General features: G+C 36.6%; 1 protein-coding gene across 4 annotated transcripts in view; it reads right to left on the bottom strand.

Annotated features, from left to right (window-relative positions):
* Positions 1 to 26,986, bottom strand: part of LOC5564986 (dual 3',5'-cyclic-AMP and -GMP phosphodiesterase 11) — a 425,037-nt gene that overhangs the window by 251,245 nt on the left and 146,806 nt on the right. The window lies entirely within an intron of this gene.

Below are 26,986 nucleotides of genomic sequence, written 5' to 3'. Positions count from 1 at the left end.
CGATAGTCCATAATTGGTACACTTTTATGTCGAATGCTAGGAACGCTATTGCCATAATTGGTACAAAGACAACGCTTTTTAAAATCCATGTTTAGACGTTTAAAGTCAATTTAGTACTAAAACTGTTTAAATCAACAGATTCGCAAGGCTTTAAACTAGTAATTGACACCAACAAGTCATGCTTGCGTTTTAGAAACGCGGTTACAATTTGATTTTTATTACTACTGTTGACATATTGCATCCATAATTGGTACACCTACCCTACATTTCATTTGCCGTAGCAGTTCAGATTTTTTACAGGTGAGTTGATTTCACCTGCTTATAAGAGAAAAAAAAAGTTTTTAATATACTTAACCTAACTTAACCTAAACATATAACGGATTAATCGTGGCAATAGAAGATTGTAACAATTTTTGCCTGAAATTATTGATTATTTTATTTGACATTTGTTCCAATGTTTCAACATTGGATATCCTATGTAACTCATTGGTACTATACCAGGGAGGAAGCCTCAGAATCATTTTCAAAATTTTATTTTGAATTCTCTGCAGAGCTTTCTTCCTGGTATTACAACAGCTAGTCCATATTGGTACAGCATACAACATGGCTGGCCTGAAAATTTGTTTGAATATCAAAAGCTTGTTCTTAAGACAAAGTTTTCATTTTCTATTAATAAGGGGATAGAGACATTTTACATATATATTAAATTTGGCTTGAATGCCCTCAATGTGATTTTTGAAAGTTAAATTCTTATCTAGCATGAGCCCTAGATATTTAACTTCATCTGACCAATTTATTGGAACCCCTCTCATCGTGACAACATGTCTACTTGAAGGTTTCAAATAAAGAGCTTTTGGTTTATGTGGGAATATTATTAGTTGAGTTTTGGAAGCATTAGGAGAAATCTTCCATTTTTGCAAGTATGAAGAAAAAATATCCAAACTTTTTTGCAATCGACTACAGATGACACGCAGGCTTCGTCCTTTGGCGGAGAGGCCTGTGTCATCCGCAAACAAAGATTTTTGACATCCCTGAGGTAACTCAGGTAAGTCAGATGTGAAAATATTGTATAATATTGGTCCCAAAATGCTGCCTTGGGGAACACCAGCTCTTACAGGAAATCTTTCAGATCTGGAGTTCTGATAATTAACCTGAAGTGTACGATTTGACAGATAACTTTTAATTATTCTAACAATGTATGTTGGAATATTAAAATTTTTCAATTTTACAATCAAACCTTCATGCCAAACACTGTCGAATGCTCAGTGCGCATCGTACCTTCGTGCTGTGCGTACAAGAATTCTCTCTGCTCTTGGAAGTTTTCTTAAAAACTACCTAAAGCAATAAAACAGTACTTTTCAGTGCTACACAAACAGTACTTTTCAGTGCTAAAATTAAAAACGGTACTTTTCAGTGCTACTTAAACAGTACTTTTCAGTACTATTTTTTCTACTATTGATCCCTTTACGATCCTTGTTTGGACCCGTGCCTTCGATTTTTCGTTGGACCCGTTGGCGAAAGCTAGCGGTGGTAATCCTTCTTGGACACCGTCTAGGGAAAAAACCTCTCGAAGGTCACGTCTTTCTCGTTTATTAACTAAACATGGTATCAACAACTAACAAAAGGAAGGGTGAATCTCTTCCTTCCAAAAAAGTGGGTTTTAAAACTGTCACTACACGTGGCAAGAATGGAAGAAAGGACGCTTCCCCGGAATGCGAAGTTTCTTCCAAGGGTGAAATGAATAATTGTATTGAAATGAGCAATCAGTTCGATGCTCTAGACAAATTTTCCGAACACCAAATCGAAGCAGCCTCTAGCCCAGGCTCTTTGATTCAAGTGAGGAAGCAAAGAGTGCCGCCTATCGTGGTCAGTTGTTCCGAATTTTGGGGATTTAGGCAGGAGATCTTGAACTCCATTAGGGGAATCAAGGTTTCCTTCCAAATCGCAAAGAAAGGAGACTGTCGCGTTTTGCCGGAAACTCTTAAAGATCGCGAACTTCTTCTCAGATATCTTGAAGAGAAGAAGCACAAATTTTTTACTTATGACGACAAAACTGAACGTTTGTTCAAAGTCGTCTTGAAAGGTCTCTCAAGTGACTATAAGTCACCTGAAGAGATCAAAAATGGAATAAATGATTTACTTTGATTTTCCCCAGTCCAAGTAATCATTATGAAAAAGAGAACCCAATCTGGCATTGTTCGGAAAGGGCTTTCTCAAGAATATTATTTAGTTCACTTTAACAAAAAAGAAAAAGCTAAACTTATGTTCGATGTCCGTGTGACGTGGGAACATTTCCAGAAACCTGGAGGAAATTACCAGAACCCCACTCAGTGCCGTCGGTGCCAAAAATGGGGTCATGGTACAAAAAATTGTCGCATGGATGCTAAATGCATGATTTGCGGAGGTTCTTCTCACGCTAAGGACGACTGTCCTGTGAAAGAAGATACCAGAAAATTTAAATGCGCCAATTGCAAGGGCCCTCACAAAGCTAACTTTTGGGAATGCATTTCACGCAAAAGAGTCGTTGAGGCTCGTGCCAAGCAGATGAAGGATAATATCCGTTACGATAACGGTCGTTTCCGGAATTTGCCTGGTAGAGTATCGAACAATGCTCATTTTTCAGTTAACGATCGCTTGATCATGAATCATACCCATCAGGAAGATCATAATCATCCAAATAATAATTTAAATATTTTAAATTGGAATGCTCGTTCTCTGAATGGTAAAGAGGACGAGCTGTTTAATTTTCTTACAGCTATTAACGTGCATATAGCAGTTATTACCGAAACTTATTTAAAACCTGGATCCAAATTTAAAAAAGATCCTAACTTTTTTGTTTATCGTAATGATCGACTTGATGGGGCATGTGGGGGAGTTGCAATCATCATTCATAGGCGTATAAAACATCAACTGTTTTCGTCATTTGAAACTAAAGTTTTTGAAACTTTAGGTGTTTCTGTTGAAACACAGTTTGGTAAATATACTTTCATAGCTGCCTATTTGCCTTTTCAATGCTCTGGACAGCAAGTTAATTGGCTTCAAACTGACTTGCGAAAATTGACTCGCAATAAGTCAAAATTTTTTGTCATTGGTGACTTTAATGCCAAACATCGGTCATGGAATAATTCTCAAAGTAATTCCAACGGCAGAATTTTATTTGATGAGTGCTCTTCAGGATATTTCTCAATTCAATACCCTGATAGCCCTACATGTTTTTCCTCTTCTAGAAATCCATCTACGATTGACTTGGTCTTAACCGACTCTAGTCATCTTTGTAGCCAATTAGTTACTCATGCTGATTTTGATTCTGATCATGTCCCTGTTACATTTCAAATATCGCAAGAAGCGATTCTCAATCCTATCAGCTCCACTTTCAATTATTTACGAGCCGACTGGAATATATATGAAACGTATGTTGACTCTAATCTTGATGTTAACATTTCTTTAGAAACTAAACTTGATATTGACAATGCTCTTGAAACTTTAACAAATTCCATTGTTGAAGCCAGAAACATTGCAATTCCTAAATGTGAAGTAAAATTTGAATCCGTGATTATAGACGATGATCTTAAACTCTTGATCCGTCTTAAAAACGTGAGGAGAAGGCAATTTCAACGCACTCGTGATCCTGCTATGAAAATTATATGGCAGGATTTGCAGAAAGAAATCAAGAAACGTTTTGCAGATTTAAGAAACAAAAATTTTGAAAATAAAATTTCTCAATTGGACCCCGGCTCTAAGCCCTTTTGGAAATTATCGAAAATCTTGAAAAAACCTCAGAAGCCAATACCGGCATTGAAAGAGGAAAACAAATTATTACTATCTAATTGCGAAAAAGCTCAAAAACTTGCTATGCAGTTTGAAAGTGCGCACAATTTTAATTTAGGACTTACTAGTCCAATTGAAAATGAAGTTACTCAGGAGTTCGAAAATATTCTCAATCAAGAGAACGTTTTCGAAAATGCCTGGGAGACTGATTTGGAAGAAGTGAGAACTATTATTAAAAAATTCAAAAATATGAGAGCTCCTGGCGATGATGGAATTTTCTACATCCTCATCAAGAAACTTCCAGAAAGTAGCTTATCATTTTTAGTTGATACATTTAACAAATGTTTTCAATTAGCATATTTTCCTGACAAATGGAAAAATGCTAAGGTTGTTCCAATTTTAAAACCAGACAAAAATCCTGCAGAAGCTTCTAGCTATCGTCCAATCAGTTTGCTTTCCTCCATCAGTAAACTTTTTGAAAAGGTTATTTTGAACAGAATGATGGCCCACATCAACGAGAATTCAATTTTTGCCAATGAACAGTTCGGATTCCGCCATGGACATTCGACCACTCATCAACTTTTACGTGTAACAAATTTGATCCGTTCCAACAAATCTGAAGGCTTCTCTACTGGTCTTGCTCTTCTAGACATAGAAAAAGCATTTGACTTTTTTTTTTTTTTTTTTTTTTCTTTATTAGTATCATTCCAAACATTACATTCATTATTTCTTATATTGAAGAATCACGAATAACTAATAAAAATGGCCTATTTTAATATTTAAACAATATTTTTGCATTAAACTCGATATAATTCGAAAATGGCTACTTCCAGAGAAATTATTCATATGATCATTATGGCTTAGAATCATTTCAAGATGCTTACTGTATCATCAGAACGTATTTATTTTGACAAAAAATCAAAATTTTTAAAATCGACCAAAAGTTTTTCTAAGAAAAACTTTTTTATTAAAAATTATTCCATCATGAAACTTTGTCCCAAACATCTTTTTACTATTTAGATTCTATGGTGAAAATTTGAAAAATATTAAAAATGGGGTTTTTGTGGAATTTAAAATGTAAGTTTTATTTTTGATTTTTCTATGAAAATGAATAAAATATTTTTTCAGTGTATATTTTTTTCTTATAGTCCAAATGGTTCACTACAACTTCTTCATAGAACATTTTTCTCTAAAATCAACAGTTTCGGAGTTAGAATTTTTCAAATAAGTTTTAGGCAAAAATTTATAGGCCATTTTCATAAGTTACCCTTGAGTCAAAATGATCAATTTTTCTATGGAAAACACTTATTCTACCATACCAAAAACATGTGCAAAATTCAATCCATATCGAAGACTATCGAGCACGATTTTTATTTTTTTCGACTCATTCTGGATGGAATTCGTCAGATGTTTCCCTATCTCAAAATAATCTTCCATGAAATTGTCATGTTGTAATTTCTGTTTATTACTAGTACAAGTTGAAGCATAAGTTTAACTTTTGGAATGTCGGCTTTCTGTATACGCGACTTAAAATAATCACTGTAATTTAGAACTTTTAAGTGGGTAATTCAGTAGTTGGCATCACAATAAATCTGTAATTTGGTTAGATTTATTTTGAGTTTTGAATATGAACATCCACGCCTGATCCAAATGGCCACCAATTCGATGCATATTATTGCACACTCCATACCAAATGTTTCAAGATACTTTTGAAAGAATGAATTGTTTTGATTCAAATTGAGTCATTTAACGAAAATGGGGCCCAGATAGCCGTAGCGGTAAACGCGCAGCTATTCAGCAAGACCAAGCTGAGGGTCGTGGGTTCGAATCCCACCGGTCAAGGATCTTTTCGGGTTGGAAATTTTCTCGACTTCCCAGGGCATAAAGTAGCCACACGATATACACATGCAAAAATGGTCATTGGCATAGTAAGCTCTCAGTTAATAACTGTGGAAGTGCTCATAAGAACACTAATCTGAGAAACAGGCTCTGTCCCAGTGGGGACGTAACGCCAGAAAGAAGAAGAAGAACGAAAATGTATAGTTTAGCAGTTCCAACGAAAAGTTGACGTTTAATTTCAAGAGAAATTGAAAAGAATCTTTGCAAAAAAAAAAAAAATTGTCAAGCCGCAATTTAGTTTTCAACTTTTTTGCTATTGAAAAGCATGAAGTAAAAAAAATGCACGTTTATCATTTGTATATAATTATATTTTTTTTTATTTCAAAACTTTAGAATATTTCTTCCATTTGAAAGTTTGTGTGCCCTTTTTATAAAAATGCACACTCAAATCACATTTTTTTTTTAGATTTGACATCATGGCTTGAAAATTGATATGACTTTTACGATTGGTTTTGTGTAGTTAATGTAAATTTTATCATGTATTTCTAATTGTGTTTTTAATGGTTCGTATTGTATGTACATAAAAAAGGGGGGAAACTTGTGGTGATTAGTGAATTCAAAATTATTGTTAGTACTCGAATAAGCGAATATTCGCAAAGTTTCGATCAGCGGTGTCCAATCAAACAAGACTGCTCCTGTTGTGTGATGTGATTGTTCCGACAACCAGCCAGATGCTTATTGGATGCAAATTTCAGCTGGGAAAATACATCCCACACAAAACCTGTGCTGTGACCGATGCAGCTGGCCTCCGGAGGTTGTTTCCGGCAGTGACCGGACAACACACGACAGGACCCAGAAACCACACAAGCACACACATAGCATTACAAACCAGGAAGGGACCCGATCAAAAAGACGTTACAGAAAAATAACTCAATTACAATAGTAAATGTTATTTATATCAACGTGTGTTAAATTTAGGTATTAGGTACAGTATAAATCAAAAAACACTCTACTATTATAGTTTAATTATAACAAGATACCTAAGATATTATTTCACGCGGAATAACTTCTCATCAAAATTTAACATATCTTAACAACCATTGTTTTTATGAAATCTAATTTTATTTCAATCCGCATGAAACTATATCATGGCCTTTCATAATTGTTATATCATTCCATGGACTTTTACTAATTTTTGTTACACAATCTGATAAAAAATCCGTTTGAAATATTTCACCACGAAACACGATTTTGTTTCAAACACCAAAACACCGCTATTTACTAAATTAAGGGATGCTGAATCCATTGCCTTTTTCAAAAATATCATACTACATCTAGCTTTCGAGATGTTGTAAATGCAAAATTTGACTATTTCAGTCAACTTGCATGTAAGTTTGCCAGCTTGTACGGCAATTTATTCGCTTAATTAGCCACATAATTTAATCTTCATTTGAATAACAATACTTATCAAAGCTTATAATACTTATAATACTCAACAGTTATTTCCTGATAGTTTCGAAATCTCTTGAATTTTGTTATACAAGAGAAACGAAGAATTTTGTATGGAGACTGCTATTGTTTTGGAAAAATCGATTTAATCTGGTTGACATTGACCAAATTATATAAAAATTAAAGTCATATTTTGCACTCTAATCCACGATAGCAAAACATGATAAATAATACTTTAAATAACATGTAAACATCAATGAAAACCGTGTTTTAAAAATTGTGACGTGCAAGTCCAAATCCCTTAGAGACACATAATTTGATCCTTGAGACACTCCAGCATGTCATTTCTGTTACGCTGTGTTATCTCGGGTTGTATCAATTTTAACATTCGCTTCTGATCGGGAGAGAGCAAGAACATCGGACAGTTGTGATTACACTGAACGAAATCTCCCGCCATATATTGAATGATTTTCGCCTCATCCGAGCCCCATACCTATTTTCAGACACATTCATGATGATTTTCATCTTCGGTGAAATCATCTGTTTACAAATCGCACTGTATGGAAATCATACTATCTTGAAAGTATTTTCATCCTTTCATAAGATGCTTGATTTTGAATGATTTTCATACGTGAATGTAAACAACCCCCATCACATGCTTGGTATAAAAACTATATAAAAATCGACTTCAAATAATAACCTAACGTTAATAGTTTTATACACATTCTATTTTATTGTTAATTATCAACATCAGAAAATCACATTAATCCAGATATAATTTATCCCATGGCCGCATGGGCCGCAGACACCTGCATAAATCGGCTGCTGATATGACTCCAGAATTTGAACGGAAGGCCTTGGCATTCACGATTTGTGCACTTTGAAGCGAGCTTGAAAGTAAGAAACATAATTTCTATAGAAATAATTTTCACAGAATGCAATTACCTGTAAAAACCACGAGACAAAACTTGAAACACCACGCTGCTACCATCATATTTTTGGTAAACATTGCAAGAGTAATTTGACGTTTAGGATCGTTAATTTTCCATATGATATTTCAGACGATAGTTGAATGATTTTTGATTAGAGGCATGGTAGAAAATAAAATCCGTCAATTATTGCATGTTACTCATTTGTGGTGTCTTAATTCAACTGTCTACTTATTGTCATACGGAATTACAGTAAAAGTCATTTCAGAATTGGATGATTTTTGTTCAGTAGTCGGTGAATGTATCATATTCTTCAAAAGTCATTCAAAATAAGGAATATGAATATTTACGGTAATGTGTATTACAAATCATTCAATATAAGGAAGGAGCTTTCGTTCAGTGTACACACTCGTTTGGGTACACGCACATTCTACCGCCGGCACACCATTAGACTGACCCGCAGGATAGGCTTGACTTGAGGCTGCTGCCCCGACTGCGGACTGGTCTAATAATGCGATGAAACATGTAGCTTTTTGTGGCACCTCTCTCTGACCTCGGTCAAATCGGATGGGCTAGGATACATGTATCGTCCGGTGTAGTGGCGGTCGAAAATGTCAATGAGAGGGCTGTGTTTTTGATTGTGAACTCTTGTAGGATACTGCATGTAAAACCACAGAATATGAGCAAAAAAAAAAACTGTACAGTCTGTTGGAGAACATTTCTGGACAAGACAAATCAAAAATGCTTAATTCATTTGTTGAAACAAACCCATTTCGATGGAGCGAAGGATTGCAAATGAATAGAATGAGCTCATGTGTGATATGGCTTATGGTCTACGTGCTACAACATTAGAATGGAACTATGTTTGTACAACCATGTACCTCGGAATAGTGATGAAGCAAAAGAAGAATTAACATCTAAAATCATAAGAAGTGGTATTTGTACGTGAATGTTTGGAAGTGAGACTGATTTTTGGAGGTATGTGGGAGCCCAATGATGTCAAAATATACATCTAGCAAATACATTTGTACGATGTCATCGGGGAAGGAATGTATTAACAGTGCTGTTGATTGGCGTTACAGTTTCACATCTTGTACCATCCAACAACGACGAACAACGATCGTAGACTTACCTGAAACAAAGAAAAGAAAAAAAAACAATTATTAGGAGATCAAAGCAGTGTGAAGTAATGCAAAGAAATTTCTCGATTACTTTTCCAAATCGACGTAAGTAACTTTCATACGGTTTGAAGAAAATTAATTAAGAAGGATCATAGGGGGGGTCTGTAGCCTTGAGGTTACGCTTTCGCTTCATAAGCGGAAGGTCATGGATTCGATTCCCAGCCCCTCCACAAAAAACCCGTCCAGCCACCAGAAGACGCCTCACGGAGGACTGTGCTTTGGGGAGCACATTCATCCTCCGTCAGTATCAGATGGTGACTGAGACAAACTGACCCTCTTCGCCGGCAGCTAGCCTCACTAACAGCAGAGCTCTCTCCTACTTGCTCGGTGTGAGAGTAAAAGAGTAGGAGAGAGTGAAAGAAGGTGTAAATATAGATAAGTTAAAAATAGATCTGTATCGGTAAAGAAGCTACAGATTACAGATCAACTGATTCCGGCACAGTAGTGGCCACGAGCACAGAGTGCCTTAAAAAAAAGAGCCAATAAAGCTTTAAAAAAAAAAAAAAATTAAGAAGGATCACAACATGTCTTCTAAAACTATATTAAAATGAATCAACTTTTTAACCTTTTTTTCACCGTGTATCGCATAAATTTTGCATACAATCATATTGCGTTAAAAGAAATAGGTAGTTTCTATTATTTCCTGCAAAAAAAAAAAAATGTGACAAAATGATAAGCCGTTTTATTCAGTTACTTACGGCGTTTTTGTATCAGTGTAAAATCGACTCAAGTAGTGTTTTGTTTTGATTCGAGGTTAAGTCAATTTGTCTCTCCATACAATGGAGCGGTGAGAGTAGCGGTTAGGTTGCGAAAGTTGAAAATCTTACTTACGTCGTTTTGTGAATCAGGAAATTAGACGTTCTAAAAGTAAAAATTGAGTTCATTTAAAATGGAACTTGTTGAATTTCGTCTGAGAAACACATAAGATCGATATATTATATTTGTTCACTTTTCTTACTTAAGACTGTATGAACAAGTTCTAAATTTTTGCAGTATTTAAAATTATAGGTGTGTTATTTAATAATCCGAAGCTATCCGTCAAATCGTAAACTTCGCTTAATAATCAGAACTCTGAAGGTTTCCTGTTAGAGCTGGTATTCCTCAAGGCAGCATTTAAGGACCAATAGTATACAATATTTCCACATCTGAATTACTTAAGTTATCTCAGGGATGTCAAAAATCTATGTTTGCAGAAAGGCCACTCCGCCAAATGACGAAGTCTACATCTGATGTGGATTGCAAAAAAGTTTGGATATTTTATCTTCAAGAAAATTAGAAATTTTGCAAAAAAATAGTCAGAGAAAATGTTGTGCGGAATCTTGGAGAAATTTTAATGAAAAGGCACGAATTGATGTTAAATCATGAGAATGTTCCGTGATGAAGTTTTTGCAAGATTTATCACAGGAATCTTTGCAAAAACTTCTGGAGGATCTTTTTCCAGAGATTGCTATCGTTTATTAGTTCCTCTGGAATACCTCCTCTTGCGATATATTTCCTAGCGATGATTTCAGATATTTTAATAATTCTTCATGAGCACCCTTCCGCATGGCCACAGCCAGGATTTTCGTCAAGGGCGCAAAAACAATCACAATATACAACTTTGCATCGTTTTAGCATGAAACGTTAAACTATGAAAGATATTTATTCTTCTTCTTCATTCACAATAATAAAGTGGAGCCCAAAAACACGCACTGGCTTACCTTGTTTTTTTTTTCTATTGAATACGTCTAAGAATATTCCCAAAAGTTTTTCAGGGATATCTTTGGGAAGGATCGTAATTTTTTTTCAAAATTTTTGTTGATGAAACACAATTACATACATTCAAATATTCTTTCAGAATTAACATGGACATCTACTCGAAGAATTAAAAATTCTACAAAATCCCTACGAATATTCGGTTGTGCTACTTTTCCGCAAATGTCGGTTCTCCGAATGTCGTTTCCCCGAACGCCAGTTCCTCGAATGCCAGTTCCCTGAATACCCCTTTTCCCGGAATATCCCACTTCCCCGAAACGTTTTAAGCATTCATAATTGTCATAACTGTTTGCCTTTCAAGGTGGTGAACGAATCGGTTATCTTATATGCATCCTTCATCACTTGATAAGCGATTCTTCGAGTTTCACCGTTCTTAGCATTTTTGGCACGTTGTGTTTAATCAAGGATGATTAAATATCTCATTCATTCGATTGCTTATCATTCTCTCTAGTTCAGCACCCTGTCACTAAGGACTATTTTTTCACCTTTTTGAACTGCGTCATTTTTCGAGGAAACGGGTCACTCGGAGAAATTGCTTTCGGGGAAATGGGTCATTCGGGTAACTGTCATTTAGATTCATATAAAAACTTCTCTATGAATTTCTCTACTAAGAATTCCTACGAGCACAAGTTACAATATTCCTCCTGAAATCTTTCATGAGATTGCTAAAAAAAAATCCCAATGATAACTAACATACATATAAGAGTTTAATCTAAAATTTCTTCTGAAATACTTCTTTCAGAAAAACCTCCAAGGACTCAGAGAATTTTCCTTCTTAGGAAGCATTCGATGGAATCCTGAATAAAAAAATCTTTGAACCATTTTTAATGTGGATCTGGAAGAATTCCTGACTCGATGTCTGGACAAAAAATAATCTAGAAAATTTCGGGTTTAGTTTCTGGAGAAATAAATGCAAAATGTTTTCTACATAATTTTCGTAAAAAAACATGCAGGAGTTTTTCCAGGATTTTTTTTTTCAAAATATACTTCAGAAATTCCTTTAGAAAGTACTCCAAGAATTTATACACAAATAAGTTTAAAGAGAATCTCTAGATAAACTTACTGGAAAAATCTCTGATGAAGTCGATATGGGATTTTGTCATGTGATACCTGGAATAGTTCCTAGAATAATCCGAGAAGGATTGCTATGAAAAGCTTCAAAGCTTATTCCTTTTATCTGAAGAAATCTACAAACTTCTTCGAAGAAGGTCCATCAGAAGGCCTGGAGAAATTTATAGGATAAATAGTATCAGTATTTTTTGGGAAACCATTGGGCCTTAAGTAATGCTTGGAAATATTTGCAGATTTGATGTTAATTGTGTATTTATTCCAGAAGGGAACTTGAATTTCACTCAAAAGAGTTCAAGGAGGAGTCCTCTGAAGATTTTCTGAACAAACTTTTTGATATGTCACAAATTTTACTTAATCAAGGATTTCCAGAGAAATTTTTATGACAATCAATTTTTAAAGGGATCTTTCAATGAATTCATGGAGCCATAAAAAGCAAGATCATCCTGGGGGATTACTGAAGACACATGGACAAAAATAAAAACTGGATAAATTTTACAAGGAAAAAAATCTTTAAATTATTGCTAAATATATAATTCCTGAAACGTAACTATGGGTGTTATTTACAATCAACTTCAAAAGGGAATGCTGAAGAAATTTTCTTAAAATAATTGCAGAAACAAACCCCGAAGGTGGCATCTTAAACTAATACTAAGAGGAATTCCTACAGCTTCCCAAAATGTTCCTTGCTTGAGATACTGGAACAATTTATGGTACATAATTCCTTGTTTGTGACTTTTTTCATGTCTTGTGAACATTCAAAAGGTGATTTTTAAAGGCGTTTAAAAAAAACTTCTGTAAAAAATTGGAACCAGAAAAATATATTGAGATATCGCTGAAAATGCGATGGAGAAATTCGTGCTTGCTTCTCCCAGGAACGAAAAAAATCCTTGAAGAATATTTTCCTTTAGATTCTTTAAGGATTTTTAGAAAAAAAACAGGATTTTCAGGCATATAAATATAAATCCGGATATTCAACCAGTAAATCCTTAAGGGTTCCAAAGTCTCTCTAAAGATCCATGCAAAATCTACTTCAGAAATTTCTACTAAAATTCCTAGAGGTCTTCATTGAACAATGCCTGTAAAAATTAGAGTAGAAGAAAATTCACTAAAAAATTTGTGGACTCATGAAGGAATTCCTAAGGAAATTCTAAGATAAACCTTGAACAAAAGTATTGAGGGAAATCTTGGAGAAAAAAATTGAAGAAAGTGCCCAATTAACCCTCTAATACCCACATTTTTGTTTTTGATCTAAATATTACTCGTTATCTTGAACCGTTCTAAACACGTTTTAGACAATAATTTATTTTAATTCGAAAATTTTTGAATTTTGGTTTTTGATTTTTTATATTTAAAATTTTGAACTTTCCTATCTTTTTTCATTTTTTCTCAAGCCTCTTTTTGGCAATAATAAAAATATAAATTTTTGTAGTACTCTTGAAAATATTATATTTTTATTTTTTTTTTTTTCGGAGCATGTTTTATTTTCTGTGTAACTAACGGAAAAACAGGTATGAAATTATGATAATGCCTCCAGGCTCTTCTTCTGTGGTAGGTTGATTGTAGAAAAATATAAAAGGTATGATTTTTTGTATTGCTCGTTAAATCAGCCCCAAGCATTATTCGGTCACAAAAAATACAATTTTTCAAACATTTTTCAAATATACAAAAAAAAAGTTTTGAAAGTCATAAAAAACTTACTTTATAAGCGTGTTATGAGCCACGGCTTAAGCCAAAAATATAATGATTTTGATTTCCGAGCTACTTAAATTCCAAAGTGTACCCCGTCTATAGGTGGGGTTGGGTATTAGAGGGTTAATACTTAGAGGAATTTTCGGAGAAACACCTGAAAAATTTTCTGGGAAACACCCAGATTGATATCTTGATAAGATGAAGAAAAACATTAATGAAAAATGTCTGGTAGTATTTTCGTTGCAATTGTTATAAATTTCTTGAAATATTTCCTAGGAATATTTCTGAATATATTCTTAAGAACAGCAAAAAACACACTGGTGAAATGATAGAAAACCCTGACAAAAAAGATCATTTGATTCTAACTGAATAATAATAAAGTTTGTAACAAAGTTGACACATTTTTCCTAACAAATTAGGTTTTAATTCTAGCTAGTAAGTAATTAAAATTTCAAAGCCTTTTCTATGTCAAACAAAATTTGTTATAATATAAGCAACAATATAACTTAGTGTGTTATTTATCTTAACTGAATTATAACAAACATTGTTATTTTCTCAACGTGAAATCGTACTGATTATATATGAGTATTTGTTCTCAAAGTCTTTATATGGAAAATGTTAGAGTTATATTTTTTTAATGAAAACAATTTCGTTATATTACGTTGAAAATTTGTTATGCAACTCAAAGCGCTTCTAATCAGTCTGAAACATTTTTTTTATCTGCAACAAACTTTGATTTAATTGAAATACTATTTTGTTGCTATTCACTGTTCGGGAAGCCAAGACCTGAACTGAAAAAGTTTCTGGTGAAAGCTCCTAAAAAAAAAACAGAGGAAGTACCCCTACAAAAATATCAAGAGATAACTATAAAAATTTCCTGGTAGAATGGGCTGAGGAAATTTCCTAAAGAAATCCCAAAACTTATGTTCGATACATTTCTGTAGGAGTTTGTGAACGGATCCCATGAACAATATCTGTTCAACATCCTAGATAAATTGGACGGTGTTTGGTCAGAACGTTGCAAACCAATTCACATTTGAGTATACTGATACATATATTAACATGTTCGGTAATCTAATCCGCATGACTATTAAATTAATGAACTACCACGCGTAATGAGTTAATTCTTTTCATATTTGAGGTTTTTGTGGATTTACAACAAACTTGAACCAAAATTTGTCTATCAAACTGTTTCAAAAACAAAATGTTGTTGTCTGTAGTACGCATACATCGTAATTCATCGAAAAGGGGTATTTTCAAATTTTAGTCAATACCATATATGTGACATACCTATGGAATAGTAGGGATTTCGATATGAATTGACAAAGCTGAACATTTTTTCCGAATACTCATCATATGTTGGAATCAGTACTTATTTGGCTTTACATCAATTATCTTGATAAAGCCTCGCCAACAATATTTCGCCAATTCACTCGGTTCATGGCCGCTTCTCTCCATCCTCGACTGTGACCCACGCTCTCCAGGTCCTGGTGTACCTGGTCAATCCACCTAGCCCGCTGCGCCCCACGCCTTCTTGTTCCGACCGGATTCGTAGCGAACACTATCTTTACAGGGTTGTTGTCCGGTATTCTTGTAACATGCCCTGCCCAGCGTATCCTTCCAGCTTTAGCTACCTTCACGATACTGGGTTCGCCGTAGAGTTGAGCGAGCTCGTGGTTCATCCTTCGCTGCCACACGCCGTTCTCCTGCACGCCGCCTGCACTCGGCGTTCGAAAACCCCAAGAGCTTGCAAGTCTTCCTCGAGCATAATCCACGCCTCATGCCCATAGAGAACTACCGGCAGGCTTGATAGAAACTCCTCTGCGAGGCAAAGAGGAGGCGATTTTGCCGTTTTTCTGAGGAGAAAAAAATAAATTTTCAACACAGATCCTCAAGCGATTCGAGTGAGAGTGCAGAAAAATGCGAGGATTTTTTCAGACACTCTCTCTCTCTCGTTGCGATGCTCACCATCACTCACACTTCAAACGAACTCTCGAGTCTGCCGCCCGAACAGACAGTCCTCGGGGAGTTGTGAGAGCACCCTTTTTTGATGGAATTTAACTCGGTTTTTTTTTGTGCTTCATCTTCCTCGCTCATTTTTCGTTGCCTCGCTGCTTAGCATTTTTTGGCTCCCTCGCAAAGAGGCACTGGCAGCGCGCTGCTCTAGAGTATGTCACCGAACTCTGATGATGTTGAGGAGAATTATCAAGCCTGACTACCGGTCATATGAGCGTTTTGTACATCGTGCATTTGGTGGGAGGGGGTGAATCTTTCTTGACCGCAGTTTCTTCTGGAGCCCATAGTAGGCACGACTTCCGCTGATGATGCGCCTTCGTATTTCCCGACTAACATTGTTGTCAGCCGTCAACAAGGATCCGAGGTAGACGAACTCGTCCACCACCTCGAAGGTATCCCCGTCTATCGTAACACTGCTTCCTAGGTGGGCACTGTCGCGCTCAGTTCCGTCAACCAGCATGTACTTTGTTTTCGACGCATTCACCATTAGCCCGACTCTTGTTGCTTCGCGTTTCAGCTGGGTGAACAAATCTGCCACCGTTTCAAATTTTCTCAGATCAATATCCATGTCGTCCGCGAAACAAACAAATTGTCCGGATCTCGTGAAAATCGTGCCTCGACTGTTAAGGTGAAACAGTTTGGAATCAACTTCTAAGATTGCATTAAAACTTCAAAGGCACAAATCTCGCGAAGAAAGCATCCCACAACAGTGCACTTTTTATTTTGGCTTTGTGCACTAGCAGAAAGCTTAAAATAAGAAGATCAGGAACGTTTGCCAACTATTTCTCCAGTTTTGTGCCTTCGAAAACGTGAGTAGGGGGAGTCGGCCATTGTGCCGGCCATCTTTGGTTTCCGAGATGTTTCACCTTAAGTCCGGCTTTCCGCATGACACCTTCAAGCGCAATATTGAACAACAGACACGAAAGTCCGTCGTCCTGTCGTAGTCCCCGCCGAGACTCGAACGAACTGGAGTGTTCGCCCGAGATCTTCACGCAGTTTTGCACACCGTCCATCGTTGCTCTGATCAATCTTGTGAGCTTGCCGGGAAAGCTGTTCTCGTCCATGATTTTCCATAGCTCTACGCGGTCGATACTATCGTATGCCGCCTTAAAATCGACGAACAAATGGTGCGTAGGGACCTGGTACTCACGGCATCTGGTCCGTTGTCGAGCGGCCGTCGATGAAACCTGTTCGATAACTTCCCACGAACTTGTTTGCTATAGGTGACGGAAAAGAATCTGGGATAGCACTTTGTAGGCGGCATTTAGGATGGTGATTGCACGATAATTTTCACACTCTAGTTTGTCGCCCTTTTTGTAGATAGGGCATATAACGCCTTGCTTCCACTCCTCCGGTAGTTGTTCCGTTTCCCAGATTCTGACTATCAGCCGAAGCAGACAAACGGCCAACCTGTCCGGGCCCATCTTGATGAGTTCGGCTCCGATACCATCCTTGCCAGCGGCCTTGTTGTTCTTGAGCTGTTGAATGGCATCCTTAACTTCCCCCATCGTGGGAGCTGGTTGGTTTCCGCTGTCCGCTGTTGGAATGTTTGAATCAGTATGATCATTGAATATAGCAAAATGTTTGCTCTTTTGCAACGTTTCGACCACTGGAAAAAATAGAAAAATCACCGGATACTGGGAATTTCCAGAAATTTTAAAATAGAAAGCTAGAATCTCGAGATTATTTCAAGTCCAAATTCTTGAAGAAAACTGCTGGAATAGTCGCTTAAATTACTGCACGTGCTATTGAAGTTGAAATTTATTAAGGGATTAAAAGATTTTAGATAAATAATCCCCATTATCAGGAATTACTCGGATAAATCAACGAAGAAATACTGAAAACGATCTCCTAGAAATTCCCTGATCAAATTGTTGATGATCCTAAATTCCCATCCAAAAATTTTCGAAATTTTTTTTTGTTTGTAGCACAATAGTAGTCTAATTTTACAGTTCGTTATGAACAAATGTTGTTGTCTGTTGTAGGATCAGCTTCATTAGTAGTTCTCAAGCCCGTAACGAATCACTAAAGGGTGTTCTACCCACGTTACAGGAAGTCAAAAATAACCTCAACTCATTGTATGCAATTAATTTTTAAAACACACTTTCATTTACCCACCACTTTGCTGTCATTTATTTCCTAAAATCAATCAACACATTTGCCCCTGTTTAATCCTTCCCATCTTCCCTGCAAATTATAGCCAATTCAATCCGCTTGGTCAGCTGTGTAGTTTAGGTCAGCGTCTACGACAGTAGGTACCAGTAGTCATTGCAAATATTTTCTGGAATCTTGCCAACCGGTTTGTGTGGTCCAGTTACGGCGAATCGGATCCAAAAACCTAACGCGGCACTTCTTGAGGTTGGCTCCCGTTGACCGAGTGGACTGAACCGTATCGTATCGTATGGCGATGAGCACATCGCCTGTGCTTTAATTGATGACGCAAGATTTTCCTTTTCCGAGTGAATGAAGCGGAACGCAGTGTGGGAAAGAAATATTGTTTAGTGCAGCAAAGGCAGTTGGGGAAAATGTAGGGTGCGTCTTATACTTAAAAAAATCTCAAAATCATAAGTTTGTTGGCTGTTTTGAATTCATAACACAATCTCAAAGTTTTAACCAACAAAATTGGGATTGAGAAGTGGCGCTAGTGACTTGAAGGTGGATTTTCAAGTTATAAAATATTGTGTTCAGTGAAGTTCATATATTTTCTTTCAATAACACAATATTCATCAAAAATAGTTAGAAGTAGTTTATGGGTTTTGTAAAATATCAACTTGTCTAAAATTAAAACTTGTTTTAGTAGAAATTATTTTCCTCCAAAATTTTCCTCATTTTACTAAAAAAATTCACATGGTTTGACCATAACTTCGTGAATACTCAACAGTTACCAAGTATTTTAATATGGTTTTGATTTTTGGTTCAAGTGTTTTTAGCAGAATCGATAAAACATATAACTTAAAACGTTTGTTGTTTGAAAAAAAAAAACTATGTAAGTTGTGCAAACTTTTTAAAAATTAAATCTTAAAGTAAATTACGCTAAAAGATTCGGGGGCCTTCATTAACCGAGTGGTAAGAGTCCATGGCTACACAGAAAATCCATGCTGAAGGTGTCTGGGTTCGAGACCCTGTCGGTTTTCGTAATGGAATCTTCCTTGCTTTCCCTGGGCATAGACTATAATTGTACCTGACACACGATATACGAATGCAAAAATGGCAACTTTGACAAAAAAAAGCTCTCAGTTAAAAACTGTGGAAGTGCTCATAAGAACACTAAGCTGAGAATCAGGCTCTGTTCTAGTGAGGACGTAAATGCCAAGAAGAAGAAGAAGAAGATTCAAAATTTGTTGAAAAATTACAAAGTCATGTAAACTTAACTAGAGATAACATTTTAAAGCCCGAATATAAACCTTCAAGTCGTTTACGCCACCTCTAAATGTTAATTTGTTTGGCTCAAACTTTAAGGTTTCTCTTTTAATGTGATTTGGATTCAGAAGAGCACACTAATCTTCGGTTTCAGGAATTTTCGTAAAATAAGCCGCACCCTAGGAAACAGTCATCAACCAATGGGACCGTTAGGCTACGTGATTATCCGTGCAGCGAGAGGTGAACAACCGGGGCCAATGGGCGTAAGGAGTTTTCCGAGGCGAGAGATGATTAGATGTATGACGCAGGTTGTTTTAAAGGCACAAGGAAACGTTTGGGACGTGCTGGATAAAACTTTCAGTGATTCGATTTGCAGCTCTGCTATAACCGTTTATAAACCAATTATTGTTACACATAATGTTTTCAAGGGTATGAACTAAAGTGATATTATTGCTGGGAAATTTAAAAATTTGGATAGGTTCGCGGAAGTAACGCGCACCGGGCTATTTCCGCACAGAACAAAATTCACAAAGTGTGCTTTGCGTGCTGTTTGATAGAAGCATCATCAAATTAGTCATTAGCTGGGGGTCCTCTCATGTCACATCGCAGATTTCCAACAAATATTGCTTAAGAAAAATTGCCATCGGAACGTTTCCTCGACGTTCGCATAATTCGCGTAAATGGCAACCCGTATCTTATTTCCAGTAATTCACTCCAGCGTAAGGAGAACAACCGAATCGCATCGTGCTGAATTTCTATGGACGCGGTTCTGAATGAGTGGATGGTACTTATTCCAAACCTTTCCAGGCCTTAAGCTAAGTATATAATAACTTGTTTCTTTTTATCGTGAAATTAGTCATTAAGGCCGCACGGGACGTCATCATAATCACCCTATCCATTTCAAGAAGCAAATCTCAAGAACCACTCCATATATCGATGCGAAAATGTATCACTATGATTCTATATATGTAGTGCACAACCCTATAAATTTTCAGCTTCATCGGTTCACTAAAACTCGAGATTTGCTTCTACAAAGTTTTGATGATTATTGTTAGAGTGAGACGAAAGATAGGGAAAATAACACGGTCTCCCGTGTCCCCTTAACTGGGGGCCCTCTCCTGTCGCGGATTTCTAATAAATATTGCTTAAGAAAACTTGCCGTCGAAACTTTTCAAAGATTTGCAATGTTGTTGATACAGATTTTCCTCGATACGGGACGTTGGTTAACATCGCATGATTCGCATAAATGGCACCCCGTATCTAATTTTAAGTGATAAGAAGAACAACCGAATCGCATCGTGCTGAATTTCTATTGACGCGGTTCTGAATGAGTGGATGGTACTTATTTCAAACCTTTCCAGACCTTACCAAACAGAATAAGTGCGCTCCACAGCTGCTGTAGTTGGGTCAACATGCCATTTTTATGCGAGACATAGTAATGTTTCAGTTCCCATAGCATGCAATACACAGTCGTAACGATCATCCTCAAGATTTCTCAATGTCATCAATCAAAACAAACAATTAACAACCTAGTAACGAGCATAGCTGTCTTTGATTTTTTGCCTGGAAAATTTCCTGCTCGATGTAGGTGAATTTTCCAGGAATCAAAATTTTTCTTGCAACGCGTAATACTGTGGTACGATAAAAGATTTTGCTGTTATTAAGAAGCTCTAGGCAAATGAATATAATTTGAAAATTGATTCAGATTCAAAATAAAATTCACATAACATTACTAGTACGACATTTGTTCAAATAGTTTTTCTTAATTTTATTTTATTTTTTTATCAATTGTACTATTTCAAATATTACATTCATTTCTTATATCTCCAAATTTTAACCAATATTTTACCAAACGAAAGATTTTCGAAGGAGTACTCGGATGAACTCCAAAGAAATTCCCGGAGAAATTCCGAAGGAAATCGCGACGGAATTCCGAAGGAATTCTCGTTGAAGCTCCGTAGACTTTTTCGGAAGAATTGCTGACAAATTCCCAGTGGAGCTCCAAAAGAATTTCGGATGAATGTATAGAGATAGAGGAATTCCTGGAAGAACTCCGAAGAGATTCCCAGATGAACTCTGAAGGATTTTCAGAGGAAAGCTGGAGTATTTCCCGGAGGAAATCTGAATGAATTTTAAAGAAACTCCTGGAGGAACCTCTGAAGAATTCCTGGAGGAACTCCCGAGGAATTGCTGGAGGAACTATGAAGAAAATCTGAAAGAATTATCGGTGGAGTTCTAAAGAACTTCCCGGAGGAACTCTGAATCAATTCCTGAAAACATAATCCTAGAGGAACTTCAGTGGATTTGGTAAAGGAATTCCGGAGCGAAATTCCTGGAGATACTATGGAGGAAATCCAAAATAATTCCCGGTGGAGCTCCGAAGGAACTCCCGATGAATTGCTGGTCCAAATCCAGAGGAATTGCTGGAAGAACTCTGGAAGAATTTCTGGAAGAAAGGAATCACTGGAGGAATTCTGGATGAACTCTAGGATAAACTTTTGAGAAATTCCCGGAAGAATTTTAGAGGATTCCGAACTATGAAGAATTCCTGGAGGAATTCCCGTAGGAACTAGGGTGGAAATCCGAAGGAAATCCCATTGGTGCTGCAAAGGAATTTCCGCAGGAAAACTGAGGAACTCCGAAGAAATTCCATGAGGAACTCTGAAGAAGTTCTCGAAGGACCTCTAAAGAAACTCTTGAAGGTTCTCTGAAGGATTTGCTGAAGGAACTGCGGAATGTTTTTAGAGAAACTCCGGAGAAATTCCTATAGGAAATATGGAGGAAATCTTGTAGGAACTCTGAAAAATTTTAGAACGATCTCAAAAGGAACACCTGGAGGAATCCCGAGGAATTTCTGGAGAAACTTCGAGGATTTTCTGAAGGAGGAGGTCGCAGCAAGCCATGCGCGCGGGCGGCTGCGTTTTGAATGTTGTGTCACGTTTACCTCGTCCGCGTTCTTTCGCTTTTTTTTTCATTTCGCTGGTGAGCGGTTCCATTTGAATTCGAATGTCGGTTTACTTTTGTATTTTTTGATTTGGCTGAAATTTGGCATATGCTTTCTTTATACCCAAATATGCCTATTTGCATCATCTGCTCGCCATTTTTACCCTAGCGTTACTTTTGAGAAGGGCCTAAGAAAAAAAGCCTTAACAATTTTCAAAAAATTAAAACTCAGATACTATTTGTCTGATCGGTTTGGTGTCTTCCGCAAAGTTTTGGGTTATTTTTGGAACTATCTGGAAAAAATATACATAGTATAAATTTGTAATTTATTTTTATTTGGAAAATAAAGCTTAAAAATCAATTTTCTCAAAAATCGTATTTTTGATTTTTTTTTATATGTTAAAGTAGACAAAAAATGGAGTCTTTTGCACAGTGGGTCAAGATGGAGAAATCATGGACAAAAAAGTTATGATTTTTTGAAAAAAGGTGAATTTTTGAAAATGGTCATGATAAACTTTTCAAATATTTTTCAACTCGATTTTACGAAAGTACGTAAAATTTACAACAAAAAAGGTATACAGAAAAATCAGGCTAACTTTTACCGTTTTAAAGATACAGCGATTTTAATACAAAATTATGATATAATTTTCTATTTTCGGTCATTATACAGTGATCCCTCCATGCGTCGATGTTCCATGACTCGATATCGACTCATGGAACCATACTGGAAACAAAATTTCATGGTTACTATAATGGCCCCTTCAAACAGCTTTCCAAAGGATTGCTGTTCCATGACTCGATATTTCCATGAGTCGATGGTCCCTTCAATATCGACTCATGGAGGTTTCACTGTAGTATAACTTAGAAACGGTTTGTCCGATCAGTTTGGAGCCTTCCGTAAAAAAAAATGTTGTAATTTTTTATATATCGAAAATAAAGCTTAAAAATCAATTTTCTCAAAAATTGTATTTATGATTTTTTTTTTATATGTTGAAATAGACAAAAAATGAAGTCTTTTGCACAGTGGGTCAAGATGGAGAAATCAATAACAAAAAAGTTATGATTTTTTATAAAAAGGTTGATTTTTCAATATGCTCTAAATAAACTTTTCTGGAGAAACTCTGAAGCAAATCCTGGAAGTACTCTGAGAAAGTTTTTTGGAAGAATGCCCGGAGTAACTTATGAGGAATTCCCGGCGGAGCTCTGAAGGATTTTGCGGCGGAACTCTAGAGGGTTTTCTGGTGGACTAATCTCAGTGGTGCTCCAAAGGAACTTCCGAGGAATTGCTGGATCAAATCCAGAGGGATTACGGAAGAATTTCTGGACGAAAGTAATTCCTGGAGGAACTTTAGAGGGATTCCAGATGGAACTCCAAGAATGGAAATCCGGAGGAACTCTAGGAGAAACTTTTGAGAAACTCCCGTAGGATCTTTGGAGGATTCCGAGCTATGGAGAAACCTTTAAGGAAATATGGCAGAAATATGAAGTAGTTCCCAGTGTAGCTCCAAAGGAACTTCCGCCGGAAATCTGAAAGAATTCCCGGAAGAACTCCGAAGAAATTCTATAAGGAACTCTGAAGAAGTTCTTTATGGATCTAAAACGGAACTCTTAAAGACATCCCGAAGGATTTGCTAGAGGAACTGCGGAATGTTTTGAGAAAAACTACGGAGAAATTCTCAAAGGAAGTATGGATGGAACTCGACGGAACTCCAGAGAAATTTTAGAAGAATCTCCAAAGGAATTCCAGGAGAAAGTCCGAGGAATTTTCGGAGAAACTTTGAAGATTGTCTGGAAAAACTCCAAAAGAACTCCTGGTAGCAGGAAATCCGAAGGAATTTCCAACAAAAGCTTTGAAAGAATTCCAGTAGTACTAATTGAACTTAAACACTTCACTTTTTGCAAAAAATAAAATACTAAAATCACAATTCTGGTAAAAGTCCCCAGAGGAATTCCTGAAGGAAATTGCCGAATTTAGTCCAAGAACAAATTGCCAAAGAAGTTTCTGGGGGAAATCGTTTTAATTTTATAAGTAATTTCTGAAGAAAATCCACGAAGTAATTTCTTAATGAATTTCTGCACGAAATCCTCAGAGAAATTCCTGGATGAAATCTCCGGAGGATTAACTGTAAATTCCCTGAAAAATTCCTTGATAAAATACCCGGAAGAGTTATTGAGGAAAATGCCCGGACAAATTCCCGGAGAAACTATGGAGGAAATTCGAAAGAATTTTCGATGGAGAAACTTTCTAGGAATTACTGGATAACATCTAGAGGAATCGTTGGAGGTAATCCAGATGCATTTAAGGGAGAACTCTGGAAAAAATCTGGATGAACTTCCGAGGGATTGCTGGAGGAATTTTTCTCGAGGAAATCTCCGGAGGAATTTTTTTTGAGGAAATCTCCGGAGGAATTTCTGGCGGAAGAAGAGTTCCTGGGAAAAATCACCAGAGGAATTCCTGGAGAAAATCGTCAGAAGAGTTTATGGAGGAAATTCTCGGAGATATTCCTGGACGAAATAACCGGAGGTATTCCTCTGAAATCTCCAAAGCAATTCCTGGAGAAATGCCTGGAGGAAATCCGCAGAGGATTTTCTGGAGGAAATCCTCGGAGGAATTATTATTGGAAATCCTCTGAAAAATTTCTGGAGAAATTAATCGGAGGAATTATTAGGGGAAATCCTCGGAGGAATTCTTGGAAAAATCTACGGAGGAATTTCTGGAAAAAATATGCAATGGAATTCCTGAAGAAAATTGGTTAATCTTGGAGCAAATCGCCTGAGGATTTTAGAAGGAAATCGTTGGATTAATTTCTGAACGAAATCACTAGAGAAATTGTTATGAAAAATCTCCTGAGGAATTCTTGGAAAAAATTTCCGAAAGTGTTCTTGGGGGATATCCCCCCTGGAGAAAATCTCCGGATAAAAACTTTGAAAAAGTCCCCGAAGTAATTTCTAGAGATAATCCGTGGAGTTATTTCTTAATGAATTTCTGCAAACAATTCCAGAAGAATTCCTGGATGAAATCTCCGGAGGTGTTATTGCAAATCCCCGGAAGAGGTTTTGGGGGAATTCCCGGAGGAATTTCTAAAGAAAAACCCGGAAGAAGGAGTGTATTCCCTAGAAGAATTCTTACAGCAAATTGCCCGAGGATTCTTAGAGCAAATTCCCCGAGGAATTCCTGGAAGAAATCCCCGGATAAATCTTGGAAGAATTTTTGCAGGCACTTCGGAGGAACTTGGTTAGAATTTCTTTAGCAGGACATTGTTGAGAAATCTTCAGATGCATTTCCTTAGAAACTCGTGATGGGATCCTTGGGCGAATTCCTAAAGGATTCCCATGATAAATAACCTGTTGGTCGCCTTCTTCCTTTAATCACTCTTAAGTTTTGCACCTTCACTTCCTAGACAACTAGAGATGGAGCCTGTTTCAGATAGAAAAATCCAGGGGAACTGAAATTATCTGCGACAACGTTGGCCTAGAAATTTGCTTGGGTATTTTCATTCGAATTTAAGAGATTCGAACGGTTACCCGATGTAAGAAAATTAGCTTGTCAATGCTCATGATTATAATTTACATTATGGGTATGATTTTAAGCCAGCCATCGTTAACTGAAAAATGAGAATTGTTGGAGATTCTGTCTGGGGGATTCCGGATGCGAAAAATGTTGCCGTCTCTCAGCCTAGTACGAACCTCAACAATTCGTTTGCGCGAAGGGCAACCCCGAAAATTAGACAATCGTTTTGGTATCTTCCTTCAAAAAACAGACGTCCTTTGCGTGAGAAGAACCTCCACAAATCATTCTTTTAGCATACATGCGGCAATGTTTGGTACTTTGAACCCACTATATGCACTGATGGCATATGAGTGGGGTTTTGGAAATTTTCTCCAGATTTGGTAGCAGTTTAAAAACCAACTTTTTTGGAAAGAAGTTGTGAATTCAGAGATTCACCTTCCTCCACCTTGTCCAAGTAGAATTACCACCAACCAACGAAAAATCGAAAGCACTGATCCAAACAAAGATCTAAAAAGGATCAATAGGTGTTAAAAGTAGCACTGTTTTATTTTTTTATTGTAGGTAGTTTCAAAAACTTTCGAAAGCAGAAATAATTTCTGTGCTTCGAAATGTTAATAATCAAATTACCTTTCTTTTCTGTAATAGACTTGAAAAGAGAAATTGTACACGATAAATTAATTTTGACAAAGGTTATTACACCTTACACAGATTCATCTATAGACCATAAAGCTACTGCTATGAAGGTTAAGAATTAGGGTTAAAAGCGAAGTCGAAAAATCACAAAAAATAGCTGTTGCTCCTATGAAAAGGAAAAGCCAAAATGGGGATGCATGACCTTTTTTCGCATCCCAACACACGGTAAAGCCAATCTTCCCTATCAGTACAGAGCCACCTGCCTATAGGAATTCACCTTAAGCCAAACGGTTTCCTTTCAACTTCAACGTAGCGTGTCAGGGCGTCCATCAGGGCCAAGAATTCGGTTAATGGGTTTATTTCCTCCCTGGGAGAGATGGTGGAAGACTCTTATGGATTAGGAATATATGGCTTTTGTTTCACGTGCTGGTAACCATTTAACCAGAAGGCACCGTTATTTTCCGGGGCGATGGAGCTTTTACTTTCAATTATCGGAGGATGAGCTTTGCGTGACTGGTAGAAAAGCAGTGAGTGTAACGAAATTTTATGGCTTTCTTGTAGCTGCTGGCATTTTGGACGGTTCTCGTTATTAATATTGACACAAAAGATATACTTTGATAAGCTAAGAATGGAGCCCAGAAAAGACTAAATGATATTATGAAATAGAACAACAAAGAAAACTATTTTTGTTTGATAAAGTTTAATAAATGTTTTCAGTTGACTAATTTTATTGAAAAATGGGAAAATGCAAAGGTTGTGTCAATTTTAGAACCGAAAAAAATCCTGAAGAAGCTTCTAGCTATCGTCTAATCAGTTTGCTTTACTCCATCAGTAAACTTTTT

This window comes from Aedes aegypti, chromosome 2 (genome assembly GCF_002204515.2).
Source record: "Aedes aegypti strain LVP_AGWG chromosome 2, AaegL5.0 Primary Assembly, whole genome shotgun sequence".
Taxonomy (NCBI): Eukaryota; Metazoa; Arthropoda; class Insecta; order Diptera; family Culicidae; genus Aedes; species Aedes aegypti.
Note: the sequence above shows the minus strand (reverse complement) of the source record. Positions and strands in the feature narration are given on the sequence as shown.